The following is a 21659-nucleotide window of genomic DNA, read 5'->3' as shown; positions in this document are numbered from 1 at the left end:
CAGATTTTAATGTAAATATGCATTATATGAGATCAGAGATGTAGCTTCAGATATATTTTACTAATAAAACTGTCATAGAGGAAAGTATAGTTCATTAAAATAACCAACATTAAAATATAATGTTTTATATTTAATTTCTCTTTCAGATTGAAAATTCTATTCAAATGTATGTTTTATTGTAATATCACTGCTATAGGAAAAGACTTGAATGATACATATGATACATATTTTAAATGATATTTGCTATATGCCAGGTGTTAGGGTAAGTGCTTAGTATATATTTACATATTTAAATATCACATGATATCATGAAATAGTTATTGTGATCTCATGAAATAGTTATCTTGTATTTTTCATTTTAGTGGGATAAAATCTGAGTAATGAGATGTTTACTAACTTTCATAAAGTCACAGGTTACTAAATTCTGGAGCTCAGTTACAAACGTAGGCAATGTAATTAAAGAGCCCAAACTCTTTACCAGTTTGCTATACTAGAGATTAGAATTCTATTTTTAGTAATAATTTATAGAACAGAAAACTACTCATAATTAATACATTTTAAAATAAAATGTGTATAGTGTATACATAGCAATATTAATATATAAATTGTAAGAGGAGCCTGCCTTTCAAATGAAGGAAAACAATCCCAATAAGTAATTAATTTAATAATAAACAATATATAAATATGCAAAGTGTAGCAATATTTATGATAAAGAAGAGCAAATATGTAATCATTATTCATTAGTATCACATCCATATCTGAGATTTAATAGCACAGAAATTTCTGGTTAGAAATTTGCTAGCAAGTTATTTATTGTCATATATTTACAGTCTTTTAAAGGAATAAAATTCTCAGAGAAATACTGGCAGTTACAGATATAGACCTACTTAAAATTCCTATTCAATAAAATCATACAAACCAAAATTAAAGTTAGAACAGTTGGGAAATATTGTGATATCACTAAATATGACAAAAATTTAGAAATATTTTATATAGAAATGTACTGAAATTCGGAATAAATTTGGTTGTTAACCAAACATAAATAATCAAAATATCTATTATCAGTAACAAAAGAAAAATAAATTGTAAAAAATAAATGGAAATAGAAATAGAAAATATGTTATGAATAATTAACAATACCTTATTACATATTTGAAAGTTGCCAGGAGAGTAACTTTTAAAAGCTCTCACCCACAAGAAAAAATATTTGGAATTATGTATATGGTGATGGATGTTAGCTAGACTGACTGTGGTGACAGTTTTGCAACATATACAATATCTAATCACTGTTGCACAACTAAACTAATAGAATGTGTGTCAGTTATATCAATACCTCAACAAAAATAAATTTTTAAAATAGTTCAGTGGTCCTATATAATGGATTCAGTGGTGTGTAGTATTGTACTTTATCTCAGAAGAATATTATGTAATTATTTTGCATTAAAATTAGGAATTTGAAATTAAAACAGTGAAAGTATATAATGATGTATCTAAAAGTCTATATATATGTGAATAATAATTGAAAGCATTTAGGCCAGTGGACTAATGAATGAAGATTTTTTTGATGTAAATTACATTTAAATTTAGCAAACAAGAAAAAAATTAATACAACTGATAAATATATAAACAATTTAACCAAATATACACACAATTTTGCCAAATATACATGTGCCTCAATATTCTTATGATGTTCTTTCCACAGTGGAGAGAAAAGGGTACACAGGGCAGTAATTTCAAATTAATAAAAGTGCATTTACTTTGTACATTATAATAATTCAGAATACTATGCATTATTAATATAGATCAAAACAATTACAGTTATATTAACTTGCCACCAAAACAACTGTCAGGGTATAAGTGTACATACTATTATTTATTATCATAAATCTTATCATTATAGAAATTTTAAAACAGACAATTTTGCCTAGGCTTTTCTTTATCCATGGTCCCATCATAAACATGATAGCTTAAACTTTTCATCTCTTTTGATTCTCTTGTCTAGAGCTGCTCTAGTCTAGCTATATATTCGCTAGAACTAATACACACACACACACACACACACACACACACACACACACACACACATATATATATATACTAGGTGTATAGTCTAAGTAGCATATAACAAATGTGTTTCTAACTTTCTATCGACATAAACTGGTAGTAAAAAATTTTATGTTGAATTTATAAACTCGATATATACTTGTATGCGGACAACTACATACATTTCACATTTACGAAGCTCGTGCTATCCCATGAGCACAATTAATAAATCATTTTCCAGATTCTGACTCCAAATGTTTGATCTTTTGCCTTTGAGCATGGTCCCATTTTGTCATGGCCATGACCTGATCCGTTGCTGTGGTCTACTGTTCACAGAGTCTGGCATGTGTAGGCCATATCCTAAGCTGTCCTATTTTAACGGTGTGCATTAAATTGCCTTAGTGCACCTTGAATTCTTACAATCAATAAATGTGATTAATATGTCTAAAAATGACAGTCTGATTTAAAAATAACACCATGAGTCACTGCTTAGGTTGAATATATCTTTTGAAATTAGCAGGAGAGTATTTTCTGTAGGTGATGATTAAGGTCGCTATTCTGGGAAAATGACAACATGTAAATTTATCTCTGGGAAGAAGGTATGGGTATTTTTTTCCAATTAATGTCAGTACATCTTGACCCTTTTGTTTCCATGACAAATAACCAACTTAGGTCTCATTTTTAAGAACAACCTACTTTAAGAGAGTATGACTAAAGAAAAGGCTATTCAAAGATTCAGTCTTAGTGTCTGTCCTTCATTTGTTCGAAACACACAGAGGTGCTTTTATCCAAAAAATAACCCTGCCCCCCAAAATCCCATTCTGTAATAATGTGACCGTATTGTTGCTATTTTGTTAATTCAAAACTAAATCTCACCTAGGTGAATTTCTCCAAATATTTATTCCTTTTTATCAGTAATAAAATGCTCTAGAAAGCAAATAAAGATCGTTTATCTGCTGATTTTTATATGTGACAAGGTTTAAAAGCACAAAGTAACAGATTTTCTTTGTAATAGTACAAGCTATACACCCTAAAAAAAAAAAAAAAAGCCCTCTAAAAATAGCACAGCTGAGTTGCTATCTTCCGTACCATTGCATTTGTGCATGATGTTAGGGAAATTTTAATTACTCATCAGATGCACTGGTTTCAGCTTAATTGTATGTAGTGTATTTAATTATCCACCAGATACTATTGGAATTTCACCAAGTCCAAACTGTGCATGCATCATGCCTACTACTACCCATTTTCAAATACCAAGTAGAAAAGCTCTAAGTAAGCAATACACTAAATAAATAAATAAGCACTCAGAAAACATTTCTTAAGCATCTATTATAGAAAAAGCATCCCAGGAAATAATTGGATGGAAAATGAGAAACGTTTTTGTTTGTTGGTTTGCTGGTTTTTATCTTCCTAGTGTGTAGTGTGTTGTTTGACCAGTTTTCAGTCAATAAATTTATTAAGCTAAAGTATTAAAAGAATGTATTGAGTTTGTTATCAGGGTGTAACGCACGCTCTTACAAGAAAATCTCGAAAATGTACATGGGAACAATGCTTGGCAAATTTACTAATTCAGAAATTGCTTAAGATAAGTTCTAATAAAAAAATAAAAGTAAATAAAAGTTTCAAAAAACAAAGATGGCTGCTTGTGTTATTTATTTTTTTTTTCTTTCTAAAGATTTTTCTCTGAGTATAAATATAGTTAGGAGTTTTCTGACAGGCAATGCTTAATTCACCCGTTTTTGTGTGTGTGTTTTAATGATGAAATAAAACATAGGAGTTGTGTATGCTAAGACATATTCTATAAAATAAAAATCAGAACCATGATTTAAAAAGAGTTTTGATGGCAAAGATTATGGTGCTAAGAAATGCAATTAAAATTTAGTATAGATCAAGGTTTGGTACAATATTTCAGTCAAAAAACAAATGACCTGTACAGGACTGCCTACCAAGGGTTTTAGTTCACTGCAATCTGCATCATTTCACAAATATAGTGGCTGTCATAAAGTCAAGGTATTCTAGGCTGGCTAGTAGAAGTCTGGGATTCATTAACTACTGAAACTCTACTTCTGAAATCATATCTTGACCATGTGTTTGTTTTTGAAGCTAATTTGAAAACTTGGATATTGTCAGATAAAGATATGCAGGAGGTTTGAAATCTAAAGTACTCTGCATTATAGGAATGAAACAACCTGCAGCTTTGGAGGGGGGAAAAAAAACACCCTGAAAACTACAATCATTAGGGAAGTTCCCCAAGGTGAAATTTGAAACTGGTCCCAGGGAGGGCAAGGAGAAACTGAAGAAAGAGGCAGGCCACTCCAGATTAGCTGGTGGCTGTTTAATAAGCAAGGAAATTTACATACAAGGTTCTTTCTGATCAGGGCAACACGAAGTAGATCTCTGCACAGCCCTGCCGGAATCTTAAAAAAGACTTTATAGAGAGCCCTTAAGCGGGCTCTATGTTCCGATGGTTTTCAACAACACCTTACTGTCTCAAGGCTACGGCCTTGGGACTGGCTGCTGGTGTGGGAAGAGAAGGTGGGAGGAACGTTCTAAGGACAGCGGAAAGGGTCCAGCTCTGGGGTCGACCGGCAGTCACATCCTCTCCATGACCTCCTCCTAAAGAGATCCTCATATATTTAAAGGATTAACCCATGAGAAAGAAGGAACTACTGTTCTGCGAGCATGACTAGGACCAAGGGGAAGAAGTTAGGGAAGTAGTTTTCTGCAGAAGATACAAAGAGTTTTGCAGTAATGAAAAAAATCACCAATTGAGATGGGTCTTCTTGTGAGAAAATGCTTTCAATTATATAGCACAGGCAATTCTTATTACACTAAATATATGGACTGAATGTCCTCTGATGTTCCTTTAAATCTAGGATTCTGTGATTAGTTTGCCTAAACGCTGGATTGTTTGGTTAACTTTAAGTACATTGTGAACAATCCTTTTGAATTTATCTTTTGTCAGAAAATTCAAAATCTTGTACCTTACCTTTTTTCTTCCAAACAACCATAGATGGTAGTATTTTTAATATAAGTTGGAATGATGGTTAATTAAAGAAAAAAGCTTGATAATTATCTGAAGTTAAAAATTGTGCTACATTTCACAACAATCTTTCAGGCTCTAGATGTTCATTATGTAACTGTTTCTCACATTTAAATGTGTTCTAGTATGATTTTTAGAGTGCCTTTTACAGCTTCATGTTTCAACTTGAGCTAAAAGATGTCTTTGCATACTCCATGTCCTGAAGTCTGCACACTTATATTTGTTGCAGAATATTGTATTTTCATCAGTCTTAACAAACATAACTGCATACAGTGTTGATCAAAATCTTGACAGTGATCTTTGCTTGACACATTTATGAATTTGCACAACCACAATTTTCATGATAGTGTATTGTATCACTGGTAGACAGCGATGGTCACACAGCTATAGAATAGATAGGAGAATGTATTCATTTAGGGGTTTCTGTCTTGGTTAGCTGTTTGATGCTTCGTTGATATCAAATTGTAATATTTGGATTGTGTAAAATTATCCCGGAGTTGGTAATTTCATTTGCTAGTCAATTAAAATTTCTCTGAGAAATATGCTTCAGGGAGGATAATGCACCTTTGTAACCACTGAGTGTGCTGGACCTGGTTGGGCCATTGGAGTTGGCTGAAGAAAATCCTTTTTTGCCAGGGTGGCATATTTCTGGAATTAAAACGTAGAGATCACTGTACTTGAGTGGCAGCACTTCGGGAATCCTTCAGAAATATTTGGCTGTCAGCATTTTAAACTCATAGTAGCATACCAATCCTCAGGGAAATGCAATATCAAAAGGGGAAACAAGCAGAGATGTTGAGGGGAGAATATTCTTGCCCAGAGTGTATTATTTGCTTCTAGTAGTTAGTGTTCTTTTTGATTTGGTTAGGCCCTACAGGAAATGGAAAGAATTCCCTTAGGTTCGGTATTTTGGCAAGATGACCTGTTGACTTAGGTGACTCAGATTTCATTCTGAAGTGATCTTTGGACCCTCAGATCATTTTCAAGATTCTATGTTTAAAATGCTAGGTGGGCATCTCTAGGTCCCTGAGGAAATAAAAAATGGTAAAAATTATTAATGAAACGATTTATTTGTTATTTATAGGGTTTTGTTAAAGTTTTCCCACTTTTATAAATTTTATGGGTTGTTCTTTAATAATTGATCATGCATAAAATCTTGTAGAAAAAATATGAAGCAGGTGGAAAGGGAGACAATAAGTAGTAAAAATAAAATAATATATTGGGTTTTTTTGACTTATGAATTTCTACTTTATGAATGTACTTGTGAAGTATTTTTTTTTTTTTTTTAGATTCTGTACAGAAAATAATTGCTTTTAAATTCTTTTCTACTTCTCACCTAGCACACATATGATTTTTTGATTTTTCTATTTTGAGAACAAGTTTACAGCTAGCAAAAGTAGGCTGGCTGAAATTTTTTAAAATATCTTTTCAATTGTGAGGTGTTTTATTTTTTAATTTTTAAATTTGTTTACATCTTTATTGGAGTATAATTGCTTTACAATGGTGTGTTAGTTTCTGCTTTATACAAAGTGAATCAGTTATACATATACATATGTTCCCATACATCTTCCCTCTTGCATCTCTCTCCCTCCCACCCTCCCTATTCCACCCCTCTAGGTGGTAACAAAGCACCGAGTTGATCTCCCTGTGCTATGCGGCTGCTTTCCACTAGCTATCTATTTTACATTTGGTAGTGTAAATATGTCCATGCCACTCTCACACTTTGTCACAGCTTACACTTCCCCCTCCTATATCCTCAAGTCCATTCCCTAGTAGGTCTGTGTCTTTACTCTCGTCTTACCCCTAGGTTCTTCATGACATTTTTTTTTTTCTTAGATTCCATATATACATGTTAGCATACGGTATTTGTCTTTCACTTTCTGACTTATTTCACTCTGTATGACAGACTCTAGGTCCATCCACCTCACTACAATAACTCAATTTCGTTTCTTTTTATGGCTGAGTAATATTCCATTGTATATATGTGCCACATCTTTTTTATCCATTCATCCTATGATGGACACTTAGGTTGTTTCCATCTCCTGACTATTGTAAATAGAGCTGCAATGAACGTTTTGGTACATGACTCTTTTTGAATTATGGTTTTCTCAGGGTATATGCCCAGTAGTGGGATTGCTGGGTCATATGGTACTTCTATTTTTAGTTTCTTAAGGAACCTCCATACTGTTCTCCATAGTGGCTGTACCAATTCACATTCCCACCAGCAATGCAAGAGTGTGCCCTTTTCTCCACACCCTCTCCGGCATTTATTGTTCCTAGATTTTTTGATGATGGCCATTCTGACCGGTGTGAGATGATATCTCATTGTAGTTTTGATTTGTATTTCTCTAATGATTAATGATGTTGAGCATTCTTTCATGTGTTTGTTGGCACTCTGTATATCTTCTTTGGAGAAATGTCTATTTAGGTCTTCTGCCCATTTTTGGATTGGGTTGCTTGTTTGTTTTTTGATACTGAGCTGCATGAGCTGCTTGTAAATTTTGAAGATTAATCCTGTGTCAGTTGCTTCATTGGCAAATATTTTCTCCCATATTGAGGGTTGTCTTTTGTTCTTGTTTATGGTTTCCTTTGCTGTGCAAAAGCTTTGAAGTTTCATTAGTTCCCATTTGTTTATTTTTGTTTTTATTTCCGTTTCTCTAAGAGGTGGGTCAAAAAGGATCCTGCTGTGATTTATGTCATGTTCTGCCTATGTTTTCCTCTAAGAGTTTGATAGTTTCTGGGCTTACATTTTGGTCTCTAATTCAGTTTGAGTTTATTTTTCTGTATGGTGTTAGGGAGTGTTCTAAGCTCATACTTTTACATGTACCTGTCCAGTTTTCCCAGCACCACTTATTGAAGGGGCTCTCCTTTCTTCACTGTATATTTCTCCCTCCTTTATCAAAGATAAGGTGACCATATGTGCCTGGGTTTATCTCTGAGTTTTCTATCCTGTTCCATTGATCTATATTTCTGTTTTTGTGCCAGTACCATACTGTCTTGATTACTGTAGCTTTATAGTACAGTCTGAAGTCAGGTAGTCTGATTCCTCCAGCTCCGTTTTTCGTTCTCAAGATTGCTTTGGATATCCGGGGTCTTTTGTGTTTCCATACAAATTGTGAAATTTTTTGTTCTAGTTCTGTGAAAAGTGCCAGTGGTAGTTTAATAGGGATTGCATTGGATCTGTAGATTGCTTTGGGTAGTATAGTCATTTTCACAATGTTGATTCTTCCTATCCAAGAACAGGGTATATCTCTCCATCTATTTGTGTCACCTTTAATTTCTTTCATCAGTGTCTTATAATTTTCTGCATACAGGTTTTTTGTCTCCTTAGGTAGGTTTATTCCTAGATATTTGATTCTTTTTTGTTGCAATGGTAAATTGGAGTGCTTTCTTGATTTCTCTTTCAGATTTTTCATCATTAATGTATAGGAATGACAGAGATCTCTTTGCATTAATTTTGTATGCTGCTACTTTACCAAATTCATTGATTAGCTCTAGTAGTTTTCTGGTAGCATCTTTAGGATTCTCTATGTACAGTATCATGTCATCTGCAAGCAGTGACAGCTTTACTTCTTCTTTTCCGATTTGGATTCCTTTTTTTCCTTTTCTTCTCTGATTGCTGTGGCTAAAACTTCCAAAATTATGTTGAATAAGAGTGGTGAGAGTGGGCAACCTTGTCTTGTTCCTGATCTTAGTGGAAATGGTTTCAGTTTTTCAAAATTGAGCATGATGTTTGTAAGGTCCGTTGGCCTGGGTGAAAGGAGGCCCAGGGGGTAAGAGAAAACATCTCCAGTGTGAGGAAGGAGAGGCATTGGGACATAACGACCTCACCTGTTCTGGGAATCAACAAGAGACTCTGACTTCATGACCAGAGACAATGGGGCTGACGGGAAGGGAAGCGGGCTTACATCCCACAACAGACCAACCAACACCTGGCCCTGCTGTATCCTCACCAAATAAGGAATTACCCTGTACCTGTATAGCAAAACACCCCCCACCCCACCCTGCAAACCACCCTTCCCTTACACCTCAATAAAAATCTCCCATGCCTAGGACTAGGAGCAACTTCTCTTGCCCATTTCTCTCAGACCAGTGAACCTCTCCCGGGAGCGCTCCCTAATAAAGCTCACTTGAAGCTTTCCTTTGTTTCGCAGTGCCGTTTGTTAAGCTCCGACCTTACATTTGGTGCTGAAACCCGGGAGGGCTACCAAGCCCTGCGGGCTGCCGCACGGACCGCTCCTCTCCTCCCCCAGGAGACAACAAGGGAACCTCTGCTCAGACACCCGATCCGGCAGAAAACGGGGTAAGTCCCTCTCCCTTGTTCCCTTCGACCCTCAGAGTCCCTGCCCTCCGGACTCCTTGTCCTTAATCGCGGCCACGTCAGGGATTCCTCCATCCTCCCTCCGGGCCTCGGGCAACTGTGGAGACGTCCCAATCGCCTGACCGCCCTCCGACCTGCAGTGAATTGGAGACTGAGACCAGGGACGCCTCTCTCCCTCTCCATTCACTCAGGGACAGGCTGGGGGTCATGGGACTCTCACAATCAGATCCTAAGACGCCCCTGTGGTGTCTCCTAGCCAATTTTACAGCCCTTGGCTTCTCCCAAGATCTCCGTCGCTGACGACTTAATTTCTATTTCACTGTGGCCAGGCCACAATATCCTCTAGACAATCAATCCTGCAGTGACTTTTGATTTCAACATCCTTCGTGATTTAGATAATTACTGCCACAGGACGGGCAAATGGTTCGAGGTGCCCTATGTTCAGGCCTTCTGGTATTTACGCTCCCGCCCCTCTCTATGTCTTAATTGCTCTACCTCCCAGATTCTTCTCACGAAACAAACTTCTCCAACTTCCTCCGACAAAGACTCCTCTTCTACAAAGCCTCCTCTTCTCCTTTAACTGCCCCCCCCGAGTCTCTTGCTGCCCCCCCTTTTAGACCTCCCCCACCCTACCCCGAAGCGGTTCCCCCTTCCCCTGAAGCCGCTCCTCCCACTGCTCCCCCGCCACCGCCATCAGCTTCTTTGCCCACATCACTCCCTTCACCGATTAGCACACACACGCGTTCGCATGATTCTCAGGATCCTGACCTCCTCTGTCCACTGAGGGAGCTAGCAGGGGCAGAAGGACTGGTCCGAGTCCATGTCCCCTTCTCCCTCCAAGATCTCTCTCAAATAGAAAAAGGATTGGGTTCTTTTTCTGCTGATTCTTCCCGCTACATTAAGGAGTTCCGCTATATCTCTCAAGCTTACGATCTAACCTGGCACGATATCTTCGTGGTTATGTCCTCTACCTTAACCCCAGATGGAAGGGAAAGAATTCAAACTGCTGGCCGAAACCACGCAGATCAGGTCCACCTTACTGATAATTCTATGCCAGTCGGCGTAACCGCTGTACCGGCACCGACCCAGGCTGGACTTAGGACGGCCAAGATGGCCGCCGTAAACGTGATCTCATGATTCAGTGCCTCCTAGCTGGCATGCAGGCTGCTGCCCATAAGGTAGTCAATTTTGAAAAACTAAAAGAGATAACCCAAGAACCTAACGAAAATCCAGCTATCTTTCTCAATCGCCTTACAGAGGCATTAACTCTCTATACCCGGCTGGATCCTGACACCCCGGCAGGGGCAGCGGTCCTAGCCACCCATTTTATTACCCAATCAGCCCCAGACATCCGAAAGAAATTAAAACGGGCAGAAGACGGCCCTCAAACCCCTAGTCGAGATCTGGTAAAAATGGCCTTTAAAGTCTACAATGGCAGTGAGGATTTGGCAGAATCCAGCCGACAGGCTAGGATGCACCAAAAGGTGGCACTTCAAACCCAAGCTCTTGTAGCCGCCCTAAGGCCGGCCATTTCCCATGGATCACAGCATCCACGTGGTCAACAGAAGGCAACCCCGCCAGGGGCCTGCTTCAAATGTGGAAAAGAAGGCCACTGGGCTTGCCAATGTCCCAATCCCCGACCTCCTTCTAAGCCCTGTCCCAGCTGCGGACTGATGGGCCACTGGAAGAGTGACTGCCCTACAACTGGCCCTCCCTCAGCGTCTCCACGCAGGGGGCAGGCCGACCCTACGGCATTACCACTCGAACTACTGGGATTGGCTGACTGATGGTGCCCGGACTCGAAGACCTCCATCACCCTCGCCGAGCCCAGGGTAACACTACAGGTGGCGGGTAAGTCCACCTCATTTTTGGTGGACATGGGGGCCACCTATTCGGTTCTGCCTACCTATGCCAGGCCAGTTTCTCCTTCCCAGATCTCGGTTATGGGTATTGACGGCAAATCCTTCTCCCCATTTCAAACCGGTTTACTCCCATGTAATCTTGACGGGACGCCATTTACTCATTCCTTTTTAATCATGCCATCCTGCCCAGTTAGTCTCTTAGGCACAGATATCCTCTCCTACTTAGGGGCCTCCCTCCAGCTGGTCAGACTTGACCCTAAAGTCCCCTCCTCCCAACTCCTGCTTCCTCTTCTCGGTCTATCTCTAGAACCCTCTCCCTCCTGCCCTCCTCTTCCAACCACACCATACCCAATCAATCCCCAAGTTAGGGATACTTCTAAGCCCATAATAACAACACACCATTTCCTTGTTCTCATCAGCCTAAAGGAGCCCTCCAAGTTTCCATCAAGGCCCCAATTTCCCATCTCTGAGACTCACCTTAGAGGCCTACAACCTATTATCACCAGACTCCTAAACCAGGGACTCCTTATCCCCACTGACTCTCCCTGCAACACCCCCATCCTGCCTGTCCGCAAAGCCTCTAGAGATTGTTGCCTGGTCCAGGACCTCCGAATAATCAATGAGGCCATAATTCCTCTCCACCCAGTAGTACCAAACCCATACACCTTTCTTTCCCATATCCCCCCATCCACAACCCACTTTATGGTTTTGGATCTCAAGGATGCCTTCTTCAGTATCCCCCTACATCCCGACTCCTATTTCCCCTTCGCCTTTACCTGGACGGATCCAGATACTCATACTTCCAGCCAGCTCACCTGGACAGTTCTTCCCCAGGGCTTCCGCGACATCCCTCATCTCTTTGGTCAGGCGCTGGCATGGGACCTCACTCCTTGCTCCCTTACCCCCAGTACACTTCTTCAATATGTAGATGACCTCCTCCTTTGTAGCCCATCCCTCAGCCTTTTAAGACAACATACTGCAGATCTTCTTAATTACCTTGGCTCTCGCGGTTATTGGGTCTCCCCAGCCAAAGCTCAGTTATCTGTATCTTCTGTAACCTACCTGGGGCTCCACCTTACCCCTACCACAAAAGGTTTAACAGCCGACCGCACCCGGATTATCCGTGAATCCAGCCTCCGGAAACAAATTCTCTCCTTTTTGGGCCTTATAGGATTTTTCCGACACTGGTACCCTAACTTTGCTCTCCTTGCTAAACCTTTATACCTAGCCACTAAAGAAACCCCTCAAGGACCCCTCACCTCTCCTTCCACCGTTCGACAGGCCTTTCTCACCCTCCGTAATGCTCTGATACCTTCTCCTCCTCTCTCTCTGCCCAACCCAAACCGACCTTTTCACCCTTTTGTGGATGAATGGGCCGGGATAGCTACTGGACTCCTTGCCCAGCCTGTAGGGCCTTCCTACCGCCCCGTGGCTTACCTCTCCAAACAGCTAGACCCAACAATTCCAGGATGGCAACCATGCCTTCAGGCCCTAGCAGCGGCAGCCGAACGAACCAAACAAGCACTCAAACTGACTCTGGCCCACCCACTCACCGTGTTCTCCTCCCACCGGTTGGTTGACCTCCTAAGCCACAAGTCTCTCTCCCTCCTGGGCCCCTCCCACATCCAGGAGTTCCACCTACTATTCATTGAAAACCCAGCTATTTCTCTTGATCTTTCCCCTCGCCTAAACCCGGTTTCCCTCCTACCCATCTCTGGCGCCAGGGGTTTTCCATCCCATTCCTGCCCTCATGTCATAGAAGCCTTCAAACCACCAAGAGAGAGACTCTTTGACACCCCCTCTTTCAAACCTGGACCGCACCCTCTTCGTAGCATGTTTGCTCCCTGTTTTCTTAGGTTCCTTCGCAGGCGCACAGAAGAAGTCTCTCGAGTAGCCACAAACCAGATGCTCCTTGGCCCCTACACCCTGCTTCCTATAGAACCCCCCACTGGCTCTCCTTAAATCCAGGCCCCCGACCGCCCGGCCCCCAACGATGTCCCCACTCATGCAGGAAGTAGCCAGAGACAAAACGTCGCCCCAAGCCATCAAAGATGTCGGGATGTAAGGTCCGTTCGCCTGGGTGAAAGGAGGCCCGGGGGGTAAGAAAAAACATCTCCAGTGAGAGGAAGGAGAGGCATTGGGACATAACGACCTCACCTGTTCTGGGAATCAACAAGAGACTCTGACTTCATGACCAGAGACAATGGGGCTGACGGGAAGGGAAGCGGGCTTACGCCCCACAACAGACCAACCAACACCTGGCCCTGCTGTATCCTCACCAAATAAGGAATTACCCTGTATAGCAAAACACTCCCCCCCCCCGCGCTGCAAACCACCCTTCCCTTACACCTCAATAAAAATCTCCCATGCCTAGGACTAGGCACGACTTCTCTGGCCCCTTTCTCTCAGACCAGCGAAACTCGCCTGGGAGCGCTCCCTAATAAAGCTCACTTGAAGCTTTCCTTTGTTTCACAGTGCTGTTTGTTAAGCTCCGACCTTACAATGTTGGCTGTCAGTTTGTCATATATGGCCTTAATTATGTTAAGGAAAGTTCTCTCTATGTCTACTTTCTCGAGGGTTTTTATCATAAATGGCTGTTGAATTTTGTCAAAAGCTTGCTCTGCATCTATTGAGATGACCATATGGTTTTTCTCCTTCAATTTGTTAATATGGTTTATCACATTGATTGATTTGCATATACTGAAAAATCCGTGCATTCCTGGAATAAACCCCACTTGATCATGGTGTCTGATCCTTTTAATGTGTTGTTCGATTCTGTTTGCTAGTATTTTGTTGAGGATTTTTGCATCTATGTTCATCAGTGATATTGGCCTGTACTTTTCTTTCTTTGTGACATTCTTGTCTGGTTTTGGTGACAGGGTGACGGTGGCCTCATAGGATGGGTTTGGGAGTGTTCCTCCCTCTGATATATTTTGGAAGAGTTTGAGAAGGATATCTGTTAACTGTTCTCTAAATGTTTGATAGAATTCGCCTGTGAAGCCATCTGGTCCTGGGCTTTTGTTTGTTGGAAGATTTTTAATCACAGTTTCACTTCCAGTGCTTGTGATTGGTCTGTTCATATTTTCTATTTCTTCCTGATTCAGTCTTGGCAGGTTGTGCATTTCTAAAAATTTGTCCATTTCTTCCAGATTGTCCATTTTATTGGCATAGAGCTGCTTGTAGTAATCCCTCATGATATTTTGTATTTCTGCAGTGTCAGTTGTTACTTCTCCTTTTTCATTTCTAATTCTATTGATTTGAGTCTTCTCCCTTTTTTTCTTGATGAGTATGGCTAATGTTTTATCAATTTTCTTTATCTTCTCAAAGAACCAGCTTTTAATTTTATTGATCTTTATTATCATTTCCTTCATTTCTTTTTCATTTATTTCTGATCTGATCTTTATGATTTCTTTCCTTCTGCTAACTTTGGGGTTTTTTGTTCTTCTTTCTCTAATTGCTTTAGGTGCAAGGTTAGGTTGTTTATTTGAGATGTTTCCTGTTTCTTAAGGTAGGATTGTATTGCTATAAACTTCCCTCTTAGAACTGCTTTGGCTGCATCACATAGGTTTTGGGTCGTTGTGTCTGCATTGTCATTTGTTTCTAGGTATTTTTTTATTTCCTCTTTGATTTCTTCAGTCATCACTTCATTATTAAGTAGTGTATTGTTTAACCTCCAAGTGTTTGTATTTTTTACAGCTCTTTTCCTATAATTGATATCTAGTCTCATGGCGTTGTGGTCGGAAAAGATACTTGATACAATTTCAACTTTCTTAAATTTACCAAGGCTTGATTTATGACCCAAGTTATGATCTACCCTAGACAGTGTTCCATGAGCACTTGAGAAAAATGTGTATTCTGTTGTTTTTGGATGGAATGTCCTATAAATATCAAGTCCATCTTGTTTAATGTATCATTTAAAGCTTGTGTTTCCTTATTTATTTTCATTTTTGATGATCTGTCCATTGGTGAAAATGGGCTGTTAATGTCCCCTACTATGAATGTGTTACTCTCAATTTCTCCTTTTATGGCTGTTAGTATCTGCCTTATGTATTGAGGTGCTCCTACGTTGGGTGCATAAATATTTACAATTGTTATATCTTCTTCTTTGATTGATCCCTTGATCATTATGTAGTGTTCTTCTTTGTCTCTTCTAAAAGTCTTTATTTTAAAGTCTATTTTGTCTGATATGAGAATTGCTACTCCAGCTCTCTTTTGAGTTCCATTTGCATGCAATATCTTTTTCCATCCCATCACTTTTAGTCTGTATGTATCTCTAGTGTGTCTGAAGTGCGTCTCTTATAGACAGCATATATATGGGTCTTGTTTTTGTATCCATTCAGCCAGTCTGTGTCTTTGGTGGGAGCATTTAATCCATTTACATTTAAGGTAGTTATCGATATGTATGTTCCTATTCCCTTTTCTTAATTGTTTTGGCTTTTTTATTGTATGTCTTTTCCTTCTCTTGTGTTTCTTGCCTAGATAAGGTCTTTTAGCATTTGTTGGAGAGCTGGTTTGGTGGTGCTGAACTCTCTCAGCTTTTGCTTGTCTATAAAGGTTTTAATTTCTCCATCAAGTCTGAATGAGATCCTTGCTGGGTAGAGTAATCTTGGTTGCAGGTTTTTCTCCTTCATCACTTTAAATATGTCCTGCCAGTCCCTTCTGGCTTGCAGAGTTTATGCTGAAAGATCAGCTGTTAACCTTATGTGCATTCCCCTGTGTGTTATTTTTCCTTTGCTGCTTTTAATATGTTCTCTTTGTATTTAATTTTTGATAGTTTGATTAATATATGTCTTGGCGTATTTCTCCTTGCATTTACCTTGTCTGGGACTTTCTGTGCTTCCTGGACTTGATTAACTATTTCCTTTCCCATATTAGGGAAGTTTTCAACTATAATCTCTTCAATTATTTGCTCAGTCCCTTTCTTTTTCTCTTCTTTTTCTGGAACTCCTATAATTTGAATGTTGTTGTGTTTAATATTGTCCCAGAGGTCTCTGAGAGTGTCCTCAGTTCTTTTCATTCTGTTTTCCTTATTCTGCTCTGCAGTAGTTATTTCCAGTATTTTATCTTCCAGGTCACTTATCTGTTCTTCTGCCTCAGTTACTCTGCTATTGATCCCTTCTAGAGTATTTTTAATTTCATTTATTGTGTTGTTCATCGTTGCTTGATTCATGTTTAGTTCCTGTAGGTCCTTGTTAAATGTTTCTTGCATTTTGTCTATTCTGTTTCCAAGATTTTGGATCATCTTTACTATCATTATTCTGAATTCTTTTCAGGTAGACTGCCTATTTCCTCTTCATTTGTTAGGTCTGGTGGGTTTTTATCTTGCTCCTTCATCTGCTGTGTGTTTTTCTGTCTTCTCATTTTGATTATCTGTGTTTGGGGTCTCCTTTTTGCAGGCTGCAGGTTCGTAGTTCCCATTGTTTTTGGTGTCTGTCCCCAGTGGCTAAGGTTGGTTCAGTGGGTTGTGTAGGCATCCTGGTGGAGGGAACTATTGCCTGTGTTCTGGTGGATAAGGTGGGATCTTGTCTTTCTGGTGGGCAGGTTCACATCTGGTGGTGTGTTTTGGAGTGTCTGTGGACTTATTGTAATTTTAGGCAGCCTCTCTGCTAATGCATGGCATTGTGTTCCTGTCTTGCTAGTTGTTTGGCATAAGGTGTCCAGCACTGTAACTTGCTCGTCATTGAGTGAAGCTGGATGTTGGTGTTGAGATGGAGATCCCTGGGAGATTTTCACCGTTTGATATTACATGGAGCTGGGAGGTCTCTTGTGGACTAGTTCCCTGAAGTTGGCTCTCCCACCTCAGAGGCACAGCACTGACTCCTGGCTGCAGCACCAAGAGCCTTTCATCCACATGGCTCAGAATAAAAGGGAGAAAAAGTAGAAAGAAAGATAGAAAGAAAGAAAGAAAGAAAGAAAGAAAGAATGAAAGAAAGAAAGAGGATAAAATAAAATAAGATAAAATAAAGTTATTAAAATAAAAAAATAATTATTAAGAAAAATATATTTTAAATGTAAAAAAAAAAAAAAAGGACAGATAGAACCCTAGGACAAATGCTGAAAGCAAAGCTATACAGACAAAATCTCACACAGAAGCATAAACATACACACTCACAAAAAGAGGAAAAGGGGAAAAAATAATAAATCTTGCTCTCAAAGTCCACCTCCTCAATTGGGGATGATGTGTTGTCTATTCATGTATTCCACAGATGCAGTGTACATCAAGTTGATTGTGGAGATTTAATCCACTGCCCCTGAGGCTGCTGGGAGGGATTTCCCTTTCTCTTCTTTGTTCACACGGCTCCCAGGGCTCAGCTTTGGATTTGGCCCTGTCTCTGTGTGTAGGTCCCCTGAGTGTCTATTGTTCGGTCAGAGAGGACAAAGTTAAAGGGGACGGTGATTTGGGGGCTCTGGCTCACTCAGGCCGGGGGGGAGGGAGGGGTACGGAGTGCGGGGTGAGCCTGCAGCGGCAAAGGCCAGCATGACATTGCACCAGCCTGAGGTGCGCCATGCGTTCTTCCAGGGAAGGTGTTCCTGGATCCTGGGACCCTGGCAGTGGCGGGCTGCACAGGCTCCCTAGAAGGGGGGTGTGGATAGTGTCCTGTGCTCACACACAAGCTTCTTGGTGGCAGCAGCATCAGCCTTAGTGTCTCATGCCTGTCTCTGTGGTTCGCACTGTTAACCATGGCTTGCGTCCGTCTCTGGAGCTCCTTTAAGCAGCGCTCTCCTCTCCTTGCGCACCAGGAAAGAAAGAGGGAAGTAAAAGTCTCTTGCCTCTTCGGCAGGTCCAGACTCTTCCCCGGACTCACTCCTGGCTAGCTGTGGTGCACTAACCCCCTGCAGTCTGTGTTCACGCCGCCAACCCCAGTCCTCTCCCTGTGCTCTGACCGAAGCCCGAGACTCAGCTCACAGCCCCCACCCACCCAGGCGGCTAAGCAGACAAGCCTCTCGGGCTGGTGAGTGCCGGTTGGCACCAATCCTCTGTGCGGGAATCTCTCCGCTTTGCCTTCCACACCCGTGTTGCTGTGCTCTCCTCCGCGGCTCTGAAGCATCACCCCTCTGCCACCTGCAGTCACCGCCCGTGAAGAGGCTTCTAGTGTGTGGAAACCTTTCCTCTTTCACAGCTCCCTCCCACTGGTGCAGGTCGTGTCCCTATTCTTTGTCTCTGTTTATTCTTTTTTCTTTTGCCCTGCCCAGGTATGTGGGGAGTTTCTTGCCTTTTGGGAGGTCTGAGGTCTTCTGCCAGTGTTCAGTAGGTGTTCTGTAGGAGTTATTCCACGTGTAGATGTATTTTTGATGTATCTGTGGGGAGGAAGGTGATCTCTCCATCTTACTCTTCCGCCGTCTTCCCCGCCGTCATCTATTGTTTTTGCATTGGAGGAGTCTACAACCTTTTCAGTCTCTGAAAATGTGTAAGAATAGTACTGTAATGCTATATTGGGTAAGTGGGAACTAGAATAAATATTTCATAAATTATTAAATATATATCTGACATGTACAAAAACTACTATAAATTATATATTTAATATTACATATCATGTGTATAACTAATATGTATATTATATATTATATAATTTGGGATGAAAATTCTGAAAAAGTAAAATGAATCCTATAAGTGGCCAGATAAAGCAAGGTGAAAATATTGAAAATTTTCAATAATAAATACTTATTGGGTTCTTGCTTAATACCAGCCACTGAGCTAGACATTAGTTTTAGAAAAGTGTATAAAATTAATACACCCACTTCACTCAGGAAGGTTTCAATCTGAAGATAAAATGACATATAGAAATGCAAATACGAAAATATTTGGTGCATTCTATGATTGCAAGCATTAGAATATATTACAAGAGCACTGAATAAGAACATCTGAACAATGGGAGAAGGTGAAAGGGTAGTCACTGAACACATTTTTGAAACACTAATACTAAACTTGACATAAAGATCCATGTCAAGGTGAGCATGAAGTCTATATCCCTTGTGGCTGAACAATGAGCTTTGTTGAGGTGGGTGTGAGATGACGAAGAATGGCTAAAGGACTCAGATCCCATAGAATCTGAGGAGCTGGATCTGTAATGGTTTCTCTTCTCAAGTACCTAAATGTGCTTCTTTCCTAAAGGGAGAAGATCACTATATCTTCCCTATGCCCTGTGATTGTGCCCCCAATATTGTTTTCTCCTAAAAACTTCAAGTAGATATTTCAAGTCTCTGTTTTCAAAAAGAAATGGTATCTGCAAACTAAATTAGTATGCTATTACATCATCCATTTTACTGTTGAAAATATTGAACAACAGTATGGCTTTCATGAGATCTATGAAACATTCTTATCCTTTCTGGACCAGTTAAAGAAATAACAATAGTGATGGGCTGACAAAGCAATAGAAACAAATGCCATAATGTGGTTTTATGAAAACATGTGCAATATATGTTATCATTGGCCTATTAGCCATTATTCCAAAAATCTTACACAACATTTTTATCTAAGTAATGCTGTATAAATACAAATCATGCTGTTTTGCTTTCACCTTATTTATATGACTTGCAAAATATACTAAATCTTAGCACTGGTATTATAGAAATATATATATATATATATATATATATATATATATATTCTTTACATTCAGAATTAAAAGAAAACCTATGACTTACTTTCCAGTCTTTGATAACCATGAGTTCACTTGCTTCTGGGACTCCAGCCAGGAGGATGGTGATGTTCAAATAACGTTGTGTCCCTGTTGTCATATTTATTATTCAATTAATTTTTTTATGCTTTCATCTCCTATGGGCAGGAGTAGTAAGAAATCCCTTAATTACTTTCTATTTCATATAGAGCTGCTTTGGGTAATCTTAGAAAACAAATTCAATTAGAAACTTAAAACAAATAAATAACTAGATTCTACCTATGCTCTTTAATCATTGCTGAGAATATGGGTCAGCAAAACACTAGCGATAATGAAATTATTTAAGACTTTGTATCAGATTCTTTTTAGTTTAATGATTTCTAAGGTTTTATTTTTATGCATGTAGTTTAAGGCTATGATAATGAAATTTTGAATTTCTTCCAATGGGTTTAATTGCTATAACATTTCTTAGGTAACCTGATCCATTCCTGATGACAATGATTACAGACACAGGTTAATTAGAATTTTTCCTCTTTAAAAATGAAAACATTTTGATAACAAGAATTGATTATATATTGACTTTATGTATCTGATCAGATCTTTGTGAAGTTCATTTGATGAAGTTATTGATATGATGGATATTAGGTCATAAGTGCTTAGTCCCATCATTTTAAGTGCTTTAATATTAGGTTTAATCATTCATTTTATAGTATACATATAAAGGTTACTCAGGTTTGTGTATTTGAAATAATTCACAGTACTCCTCAGAGCATACTCACATAAGGATTTAACGGAGGCAAATAAGGCAATGCAGCAAGTGGAGAGTTCAGGCAAATTTGGGGAGGTCCAAGAGACTTGTAGGCACAACTCCTCTGGGGTCTTCTTATTCTCACAAGGACTCGAATCTTCAAATTGAACCAACAACATCTTTGTGATGAGTTTGCCTTAGAGACAATTCGAAGAGGCAGATGTTCCCTGTAGGGGCCTATATGCCCCTCTAGTCATAGAGCCTAGACAGGCTAGAAAGTTAAAGCATAAATGATAGCTTGTTGGGACTTCCCAAGAATATCTATCCTCAGGCTCAATGATTTATTGGAAGAACTCACAGGACTCAAGGAAGGTTTTATACTCATACAGTAAATACAGTAGCAGTACAGTAAAACTATACAGATTAAAATAAGCAAAGGGAAAAGGCACATGGGGAATAGTTTGGGGGAAACGAGATGCAACTTCTAGTCGTCCTCTCCCAGTGGAACTGCTCAGGTGTGCTTATTTCTCCCAGCAATGATACGTGGTAACATGTGTAAAATGTTCTTAACCAGAAAAGCTGATCTGAGTGTGGGTGTCCACGGTATTCATTGGGGATCAATCACTTATGCATGCTTGCCCTCAGCTGGTTAGGCTCTAGCCCCCAGAACAACAAAAAAGAAACAAAACAGAGCATTCACCATGGATAATGTTGTTAGCATAAACTATAAACTAGCTGGTCAAATTAGTGCCCAAAGGCCACAGGCAACAAAAAGAAACACATTTATCAGGCAAAATATTTCAAGGACTCAGAGCTCATCTTTCAGAAGTCAGGCAAAGGCCAGAAGCAGAGACAGGCCTTTCATGGGAATGTGTAGGGTTTGAGCAAACCAGGCCTGCTGAGTTAAATTTTTCCACACAAATGTTCTTCAACAAATAATTTTCAAGGTAAAATAAAGAACTAGAGGAGGAATTGATATATTAAAAACAACTTAAAGACAAATCATCCTACTTGAACGTTTGGG

This window comes from Lipotes vexillifer, unplaced genomic scaffold (genome assembly GCF_000442215.2).
Source record: "Lipotes vexillifer unplaced genomic scaffold, Lipotes_vexillifer_v1.1 scaffold929, whole genome shotgun sequence".
Classification (NCBI taxonomy): Eukaryota; Metazoa; Chordata; class Mammalia; order Artiodactyla; family Lipotidae; genus Lipotes; species Lipotes vexillifer.
This window is presented reverse-complemented; position numbering follows the sequence as displayed.